Here is a 10,601-nt window from a genome sequence, read left to right as displayed (position 1 = left end):
TCCTGTCAACGATTTGACACTGAATGGCAGAACAATGTGCTTGGAAGGCTTGGTATTTCCACATGTCACTGCATATACTATGTCATGGCCAAATGACTGCAGAAGGCACTACACTCTCTGGGATGCATGATCAGGATCATTTGAGCCTGTGAGTAGAGAGTACAGGAAGATAATGAGCGACTCTGGAATGGTAGGACATTCTGCTTCTGGTTTGACTTCAGGCGGCCAGGTTTGAGGAACATCTTGACTTTTAATGTCTGCTCTCAATTTGATGGCTGCTTTGGCTATAACATCTTGTGCACTGACACTTTTCAGGGTCTGCAGCTCCCTTTTGAGAGACTGATTTTCTTTGGCAAGTTCCCTCATGGACAAGTTATCGGGATAGAGGAGGAATTTTCCTTTCTCATCAGGGAATATCTGCAAGGCTCCAGCAAACTCACTCTCCAGGTTTCGCCTTATGTGCTTCTTGGTTGATTCCTTGACTTGGGCAATGCCTTGGGAGTTCATTGAAGCTACCAGTCTAGAAGAGAGATCAGTCATTGTCATCACTTGAGGATTGCCAAAAAGCTCAATCCTGATGAAGAGGAACAGCTCATTGTATGCCTTATTCACAGCAGCTTCATACTGAGCTGCAGCATCATCATCTTCATTGCTGGCAACCTTTCCTTTGGAAACCTCTTCTTTGGTGTAAAGTCTATAGCATGACCTGTGGTAGTGCCCTTCAGCTGCTACAAGGTCTCTACTCACAATGGCAAGGATTCTGCTGTCTCTTTTCTTTGTGGCTGCATTCCTGATCTTTGCATCAGCTCGCAGTTCTCGACACTGCACCAGTACTTCTCTCGTATTCTGTCTCTTGGAATATTTGCTGTTTTTCTGACAAAATATGCACTCTGCATCATAAGTCCTAGATGTACTTGGAGCATGTCGAGCTACTCTCTTAGATTGTTTCTCTTCAGCAGAGACACAACTTTTCTTTTCTTTTGCAAGGAGGCCATCAAGAATTTGCTTCATAGTGAAGATACTGCGACACTTTCTGTGGTAGTAGATTGCTGGAATCTGTCCCTCAGGAATGTCTTTTGCCAGTTTCAAAACTGGTGCATGATTTCGTATCTGAGCTGCCCTGAGCAGAGTTCTCCATGAGTCGACACTTTGTAGTGAAACCAGCTTATCTGTATCATCAGAACAGTAGATAATGCACTCCACCCTTGGGCGCTTTGGTATTGGGTAAAAACTTGCTTGTTCAAATCTGGGCAAATACACAATCGTGAGAGGCACAGAAACAGGTTTCCTGAAAGAAAAATGAAATAGCTGCTCATTTGGAAAGGTTATCATGTATTATTTTATTTCTGTTAGTGTACCAAATAAAATGGCACCAGTGAAGTTGTGTCACCTTGGGTGATATCGATATCTGGTCTGACCCATGGACTAACTGGCTTTGGTCTAGTTAGTTTCTTAGTAATAATGCCCTTCTAATTTAAGGTTCACAATCACCTCACACAATGAAATAGTATGGGTATATTATACATTTCCTGAATCAGTAATAATGCCCTTCTAATTTAAGGTTCACAATCACCTCACACAATGAAATAGTATGGGTATATTATACATTTCCTGAATCTTTACAGTCCTGTGAGTATTCCAGTTTTTGTGTTTTGTGTCCCTGATATTCCTAGATGCCACATGGCTAAAAGAAAGTATATAGTTTAGGCGAACATTGCAGAAAGATGTGTGTTATTGACGGGTTGAAGAGCTCAAGTGACCTCTATATTTGTGAGAAATATCCACAACAGGGCTTGAATGAAAGCTAAGAAGGTCCCCTTTAAAATGATACCAAAGACAATATTATAGAACATTGAAAAATGTCCTGACCATGAGGCTAAACCAGGATATGCACCAGCGTCTAAAATGCAATTTACTTTAGGGGGTGGTTAACTTCATGAGCTGATAACTGTGATACAGCTGCCACTCAGGAATGGTTATCATACCAAAATATCATCTACAGACATGGATCCTTTCAAAAATTATAAGTAAATTTTGCCACCTTGAGTGTACCGAAATAGGAAATTTTGGGCTCTGGCCCATGGACTATAATTCCAGGGTGAAATTCTTTTCACGGAGTAGCTGCTTGCGAACAAAGTCACTTTCTATGCCACACACAATGCGATCCCTTATCAAGTCGCCGCGGAGCGCGCCAAAATCACATTCCTTAGCCAGTATTTTCAAATTGGAAATGTAAGCTTGAACTGACTCACCAGGCTTTTGACTAGCGGTGTTGAACGCATGCCTGTCCATAATGATGTTTTTTGCAGGCAAGCACAATTCAGCAAATTTTTCCAGTAGAACCTCTGGATCTTCGTGACTTTCTCCGTTTTCGTAAATGAATGAGTCCCTGTTTTCAACGGCGAGGTTCAGGACCGGCGAGGTTCAGGACCGGCGAGGTTCAGGAGCGTGTAAGCTTACACTTTCTTCGACTTATCCGACAGCCCCGCGTTGCAATAAATTATCCATTCCTTGTCAAATTTCCGCCAGTTATCGGCAATATTGTCATCGAAAAATAAGGGGTCGACGCGACCAAGCCCTTGAGCCATTATCCGACTTCTGACACCATGTAACGTGCCTATAAACTCCACAGTGGACCGGTTAAGCTGTACACACGTCAACTGCCTCAATCACCCCTCGTGCTACGTTACCACTGAGGTCGCCACTTGTGTACGTCATAAATAATCGCCTGTAATTTAAAGTGACCACACAATAACTCTACAAAGTACTTTATACAAGACTGGATGTACGCCCTTCGCTGTCAGGTGTGTCTCTTGAATCCGAGCTATAGAAACATGTTTGTGGTGTAAAAATGCCAGGCAGTGAGTGCGCTTAATGGGTAAGTTCAGACCTCGAACGTTCCAGCTCAAGATATTTAAGTTGGCCATGTAAATGGTGGTGTAAAAGTGTAGCAAAATAACATGTAAACAGTCCACTTTATATGAATAGTAAAGAAAAGTCTTAAACTGAGAATATGTCTCTTAATAGCTAATGGCCGCACAATACATTTAACATGGATAAATTCAGAATTTAACAACAGAACTAAGTTGGCATAAAACATGCACTAGTCATTCCGGTGGCGCGTACATCAAGGCCACTCCTCACGACCCCTCTCCCCTCCTATGTCTCATGATGTTCAACAAACAGAAAACAAACAGAAAGGGGAAAAAATAAAACCCCACACAGACAATATGCTGAAATTGGCATATACACAAAGTATACAAAGAGCTTCATCACTGTGGGCTATTCAGTCCGTTACATAAATAAAACACGTAACAGAACGTCATCGATATCAACCATCTTATCTAAACAATAGGAAGATTGACCCCCTCTAAAGAGTGAGCAATATGTGATCTTGCGATACTTGTCCATATACGATACTTGTCAAGTCCCCATTATATAAACTGTCAGATAACCCGCACAGCAAGACGTGGTTAACTTCAACCAGCTTAGTTAAGCAATGTGAGGAATAAACAGCCCTAAAGAGTGAACAACAGCAACGTCAGTCCGAGTCCCATCACCTTGGCATAGCTAAGCTGGCAGGTAGTCAGTCAGTGAAAAGTCAAGACGCTAGAGAGTGCGGCATAATGTCGCAAGATCGTTTAGCTGTGGGCAACATTCACTCACGGTGGCAGCGACGAGGCGTCCATTTTGTCGCCGGTGTCCGGCTCCCGGAGCAAAGCGGCCATTCTTGGTGTTGTAGGGCGGGCAGAGGTTGAAATGGGTTTTAAAGAGACTTCTCGGCTTCGTGTGGCATCCCAAAGTTGACGATGTGCCCACGATAGGGGATTTTTCAGCTGGGCAGGAAAAGCCGAAGCCCAGACGAAACCATCCTATTGTGGACCGGGGCGACCCGGGAAGAACGGCAATGTTTGCTTAACGGGCTGAGCTCTAGCTCCCTTCAAAATGGCTTGACGATCAGAGTAGTCCACCAGTTTGAAGATCAACGTGTGACATCTGGACGTGTGGCATCTGTACTAACTCTGCTGTAAACTCTATGGGCCCTCTCTATGCGGATAACCCGCTCCCCCGACGAAGGGATCCACTTCGGCAAATATTTCTCCTTAGTTGGGTCGCAGTGGCAACAAGCTAAGTAGGGTACTCCAGACGTCCCTCTCCCCAGCAACGCCCTCCAGCACCTCCTAGGGGATCCCAAGGCGTTCCCAGGCCACATTGGAAATGTAGTCCCTCCAGCGAGCTCTGGGTCTACCCTGGGGTCTCCTCGCAGGTGGACGTGCCCGGAAAAACTCCAAAGAAAGGCGCCCAGGAGGCATCCTAATCAGATGCCCGAACCATGTCTGTAGCATCCCCACCGAACGGTGGTCAACACTTCTGTGATGAGAACTACAGTGCCCAGCATGCTGTGTACGTAAGAGGAGGGGCAAGCAACTATATGTTTTAGCGCGGTTCTGTACCGGGCCATGCTGGGGATTGTCCGGGTCGGGGACTGGAAGCAGATGGCTGAGTAAAGCACGTTATTAATCGCGACTCCCTTGCCTGTCGTTTATGCACATGACATGGTGTCAGAAGATCTTCGAATCCACTTACCTCAATAATCGGGAACGGAGTTGGTCCGGTGAGACGAAGAATGGCAAAATTTAATCCCCCCGAGGTATTTGATTTCACGCAACCGGCGGCATGGCCGATTTGGATTCAGAGGTTTTCCCGGTTTCGACTAGCAACCAAGCTAAATGCGGAGGATGGTGAGATCCAAGTCAATTCCTTGATATACGCAATGGGGAAAGATGCAGAAGCTATTTTTAACTCATTTACGTTCGAAGAGGCTTCTCACGCTAACGATTATGACAGGGTCGTCAGTAAATTCAACGAGCATTTCGTACCACGGAGAAATGTAATCCACGAACGTGCATGTTTCCACCAGCGCTCGCAGAGAGCTGGAGAGACTGTCGAGGCCTTTGTGAGGAGTTTATATGAGTTGGCAGAACATTGGCAGAACACTGCGAGTTCGGGGCATTAAAGGAAGTGCATATTCGTGATAGAGTTGTGATCGGAGTTGCTGACCGAGACGTGTCACAGAAGTTGCAGGTGGAAGATGAGCTCACGCTAGGAAAAGCGGCGCAAATGGCCCGTCAGACCGAACTGGTTAAACAGCGAAATGCGGAAGGAATTACAGCTGAACTGAATGTAGTTAGCAAAGCACAGGGCGCCAATACCAACCGCGACTGCAGTAACGCTAGCAACCACTAAATAAGGGCAACGGAAACGCACAGCGGCCCAAAACAGCCTGCCCCAGATGTAATCGCGTGCATGGGCAGCAGCGGGAATGCCCTGCACGCAACAGGCGTTGCAGGAAATGCGACAAGCTGGGACATTTTGCTGCTGTATGCAAAACCAGAGACGTGAGGGAGGTCGTTTACCAGGATGATGCGTATGAGGGCGAAGCGGAAAGTGAAAGCCGCCCCTACTTCCTCGGTTGCATAGAGGGGATGGATTTTGAGAAAAAGTGGCAAGTGGAGTTACCGATCTGCGGCAAGTTGGTTAATTTTAAAATCGATACGGGGGCGGACATCACTACCATGTCACAGACTGCATATAGGTCACTGCCTGAACGGCCACAGCTGGTTAAAACATCAATCGACCTGAGAAGCCCAGGGGGAGCACTGCAGTGTGCGGGGAAATTTGTGGCGTGCACGGAGAGACGGGGGAAGATGCACAAAATTGGGATTTTTGTGATAAAAGGGCCAAATGCCAACAATCTATTGAGTCGCAGGGCTGCATGTGAAATGGACCTAGTTTTTAGAACAGGTCAGGTTAGGGAAGACGTTTTCGGGGACATTGGATTGCTTAATTGTGAACCTGTCATGATTGAGCTTAAGCCCAATATACAGCCTTATGCCCTCAGCACGCCACACAGGGTCCCTTTCCCTCTCATGCCAAAGGTGGATGGCGAGCTGCAACGCATGCAGTCCTTGGGGATCATCACAGAAGTGACCGAGCCCACAGAGTGGTGCGCACCCATGGTGCCCGTAGTCAAAAAGAACGGCAAGATACGGATCTGTGTGGACCTAAAGCAGTTAAACCAGGCTGTTAAGCGCGAGCAGTTTATGCTTCCCATGCTGGAGGACATTATGCCCAAGTTAGCAGGGGCAGGGGTTTTTACAACGCTAGATGCATCGTCTGGCTTCTGGCAAATTCCGCTGGATCCCAGATGTGTAAAACTAACCACTTTCATTACTCCCAGAGGCCGGTTCTGTTTCCAGTGGCTCCCGTTCGGCATCACATCGGCACCGGAGATCTTCCAGAGGAAAACGTGCATTCTGCTGAGAGACCACAAGGGCACGGTCGTCGTCATGGATGACATACTCGTGTACGGCAAGGACCAGGACGAGCACGATAGAAACTTGGAGGCGGTACTGCAGACAATCAAAACATCGGGGCTGAAGTTCAACCGGGAGAAATGCCGCTTCAGCAGGAGTGAGTTGCAATATTTCGGGCACATCATCAGCAAAGACGGCATCAAACCTGATCCAGGCAAGGTGAAGGCCATCTCAGACATGCAGAGCCCTGAGAATGTCCCTCAGGTGAGACAGTGGCTGGGTATGGTAAATTATCTGGGGAGGTTTCTACCCGAACTGTCATCAGTGCTACACCTGGTGAGTGAGCTGCTGAAGAAAGACGCAGAGTGGCAGTGGGGGGAGCCCCAACAGCAAGCCTTCACCAAGGTAAAAGCAATGTTGTCTTCCACTCCTGCCCTGGCATACTATGATGTAGCACGGCCCACCATTGTGAGCGCGGACGCTAGTAGTTACGGGCTGGGGGCAGCACTGTTGCAGGTTCAGGGGGACAAAGTTCAGCCTGTTGCCTTCTGCTCCAGAACTCTCACAGATGCAGAGAAGAGATACTCTCAGTTAGAGAGGGAATGCCTTGCAGGGGTGTGGGCCTGTGAGCGGTTTTCCCGTTATCTGTTGGGCTTAGCTGAGTTTAGCTTACAGACAGACCACAAGCCCCTGGCCCCCCTCATTAATGCATATGATCTGGACAAAGTGCCACCAAGATGCCAGCGGCTTCTAATTCGTCTAATGCGTTTTAACCCCAGAGCAGTTTATGTTCCGGGTTCACAGCTGGTGGTGGCCGACGCCCTTTCCAGGAACCCACTCCAGCATGGCCGCGGGGCAGACACAGACGGGGATATGCCTGCGCATGTCGAAGCTGTGATCGAAACCAAACCGGTGTCGAGCACGAAGCTGGACATGTTAAAGCAGGCCACACGTCAGGACGATCGGGTACACCAGAGAGGGATGGCTGAGGCACGTGCCCTTTTATCTGCATGGCTACCACGCTGCGAGGGCATCGCTGTCCGAGGCAGACGGGCTGCTCCTGTACCAAGACAGGATTGTAATTCCCCCCATGTATCAGGAAGACATCCTACACAGGATTCACGAAGGGCACCAAGGCCTTACAAAGTGTCGTGAAAGAGCCAGGATGTCTGTCTGGTGGCCCAGCATCGGATCGGACATTTACCGGAAAGTTACACAGTGCACATTCTGCCAAATCAATAAGCCCTCACAGTACAAAGAGCCCCTACGTACAACACCACTGCTGCCCGGCCCATGGCACAAGATTGGGGAAGACCTTTGCGAGCAGGATGGAAAAAACTACCTGGTGGTGTTTGATTATTATTCCAGGGACATTGAGATCACCCAGCTACGGACCACCTCCAGTCTACAGGTGATTGAGCAGCTGAAAGGTATGTTCGCACGATGGGGCGTCCCTGGGGAACTCATTAGTGACAATGCCACACAGTTTACGTCAGCCAAATTTAGGCAGTTTTGTAGGAACTATGATTTCCGCCACACAACCTGCAGCCCCCACTTCACCCAGGCAAATGGAGCTGCCGAAAGGGCCGTCGGGACGGCCAAAAGAATTTTGCGGCAGCCTGACCCTCACCTAGCGCTGATGTGCTACCGCGCTACACCAATTGCTGCCACAGGTGCGAGCCCCGCGCAGCTCATGACCTGCCGCCAGATCCGGACCAACATGCCTTTGCTGGAGAGGAAACTCCAGCCACAGCTCTTCGACCACAAGGAGGTGGAGAAGAATGACAGAAGGGCAAAAGAGGCTTATAAGTTTTTCTTCGACAGGAGACACTCTGCACGTGCCCTAACCGAACTGCACTCAGGTGAGAGGGTACAAGTCAAACTAGACGGGCAAAAGGGGTGGAACATGCCCGCAGTCGTGGTGAATCCCTCAGGGGAACCACGCTCCTACACGGTGTGTACGGAAGATGGGGCTGTCTTCAGACGGAACCGCAGGCACCTGCAATCCGTGCCTGCCCCTGCAACTGTTGCAACCCAACCAGCCAGAGACAGCAATGACTTGCAGCAGGAACAACTCAGCCCACCGGTCGCCACCTCATCAGGCACTCCCACGGAGCCGGACGTGCCAGCAAGGCCCTCTGGGTTCACCATCACCTCCAGTGGCAGAGTTGTAAAACCCCCAAAGCGGTATGATGTTTAGATACTGAGTGAGCAATTGGGCAGAATAATCCCCACACTCAGTCGAAGGGCTGGGCAGTCTACCCCACCCTTCAGGTTAATTTTTGAATTTTGAAGTGCATGTTTTCATTGTTAGCTGGTTATGCTGTTAATTAGCAAATTGCTAATATGGTATTGCTGTTGCTATGCTTTATATCTAGCAATGTTATTGTTTCCATTGGAACATACAAGTTCTTTAAATGGAGGGAGATGTGATGAGAACTACAGTGCCCAGCATGCTGTGTACGTAAGAGGAGGGGCAAGCAACTATATGTTTTAGCGCGGTTCTGTACTGGGGCATTCTGGGGATTGTCCGGGTTGGGGACTGGAAGCAGATGGCTGAATAAAGCACGTTATTAATCGCGACTCCCTTGCCTGTCGTTTATGCACATGACAACTTCAACTGATGATTTTTCGTTTATTTAAAAACTCCAAACCACCGTAAGAGCTAGATATAAAGCACAAACAGAAATAACTACATAGCCATGTAGCTTCAAGCGTCAGCCTAGCTTAACATTAGCTCACATCTGTTACCAGATACTCAACTTAGAAGAGCTATGAAGTTCATAAGGCTTCAAAATGACATCAAAGCACAAAAACACACAACAATACAATACAAAGAACACTAACCTTGTGCCTCGTCGGAGGGCGCTAATACAATAAAATTCGACTTAATGAGATTCCATTTCACCGTTAATATTCCTTCGTTCGTTCGCGCTAGGAAATACTAAGAATCAATTCGTAATTTCAGAATGAAAGTCCCTCAAAGCAAACAAAACGGGAAATATTGTAGTACATATTTAAGACATTAGACCTGCAATAATATGAATAAGTCGTTGTTCAACAGGGAAATCTCTAGAATTAAACTTAGAATTGGGTTAGCTACAGTCCCACCAAAATTATGAGTGTTTCATTAAACAACATGAACTACAAATAATTTTCACAGAAAGAATGACAATGTTTCATTAAAGTCATGAGCTTAAGAAGTCTCTAACAACAGGACTAGCTTCTACACTGGGCACTCCAATATGGAAAGCTTACCCAGACGCTCACCTTCTTGCTCAATCTCTTATCTCCTATTGAGATTTTTGTTCCTCTTATGAGTCCATCCTTACCCTTGACAGTCTCTATGACCCTTACAGGTCTCCACTCACCTCTGGGTGACAGTTCATCAGTGTCCATTACAACATCACCCACTTGCAGATTTCTCCTTGGCGAGTGCCATCTCTGTCTTGTCATTATGCTGTGACAATATTCTCATTTCCAGAGGCTCCAGAACTGTTCTGCCAGATACTGCACCCGTCGCCATCTCTTTGCTCCGTATAAGCCTTCTCTGGGGAATGTGCCAGGCGGAGGCAGGACTGGGCTGGACTTCATTTGGATGAGGTGATTGGGGGTGAGGGGTTCCAGGCTGTCTGGACTGATCAAGTTATCCACCGTGGGAGGCCTGCTGTTGACTATAGTCATGGCTTCATAGAACAGTGTCCGTGGTGCAGAGTCATAGAGTCTGTTGTGAGAAAGTGATAGTGTGGAGTTTAGGACACTCCTGAACATCTTGATCTGGCGCTCCCACACACCACCTGCATGGCTAGAGTGCAGTGCGTTCATGACAAAGTCACACTGCCTGTGTGACAGAAGTGTGCTTAGTCTGTCAGAGTCAAGCTCTCGTAGGGCTGCCTTAAGCTCATTCTTGGCACTAACAAAGTTAGTGCCTCGATTGCACTGGATTTGATGCACAGCACCTCTGATGGCAATGAAGCATCACAAGCTGTTAATGAAGGCGTCGGTGGACATGTCCTCCAGCATCTCCAGGTGGATGGCCTGTGAACAAAAGCAGGTAAGGGGCAGGCCATATCGTTTGCGCGGTTTCCTTCCTTCTGTAGTGACAAAGAGACCAAAGCAGTCCATACAGCAATAAGTGAATGGAGGGGAGGGCTCAATGCGCTCTGCAGGTAAGTCGCTCATTCTTTGGCCCTCTGGAGGTCTCCTGAGTCTGCGACAGATCACACTCTGGCGAATGAATGAAGCAACTGCTCGGCTCATACCTGGGATCCAATATCCATTGGA

The sequence above is a fragment of the Lampris incognitus genome, chromosome 3 (assembly GCF_029633865.1).
Source record: "Lampris incognitus isolate fLamInc1 chromosome 3, fLamInc1.hap2, whole genome shotgun sequence".
Taxonomy (NCBI): domain Eukaryota; kingdom Metazoa; phylum Chordata; class Actinopteri; order Lampriformes; family Lampridae; genus Lampris; species Lampris incognitus.
The sequence above is the reverse complement of the archived record's forward strand: the minus strand, read 5'-3'. Positions refer to the sequence as shown.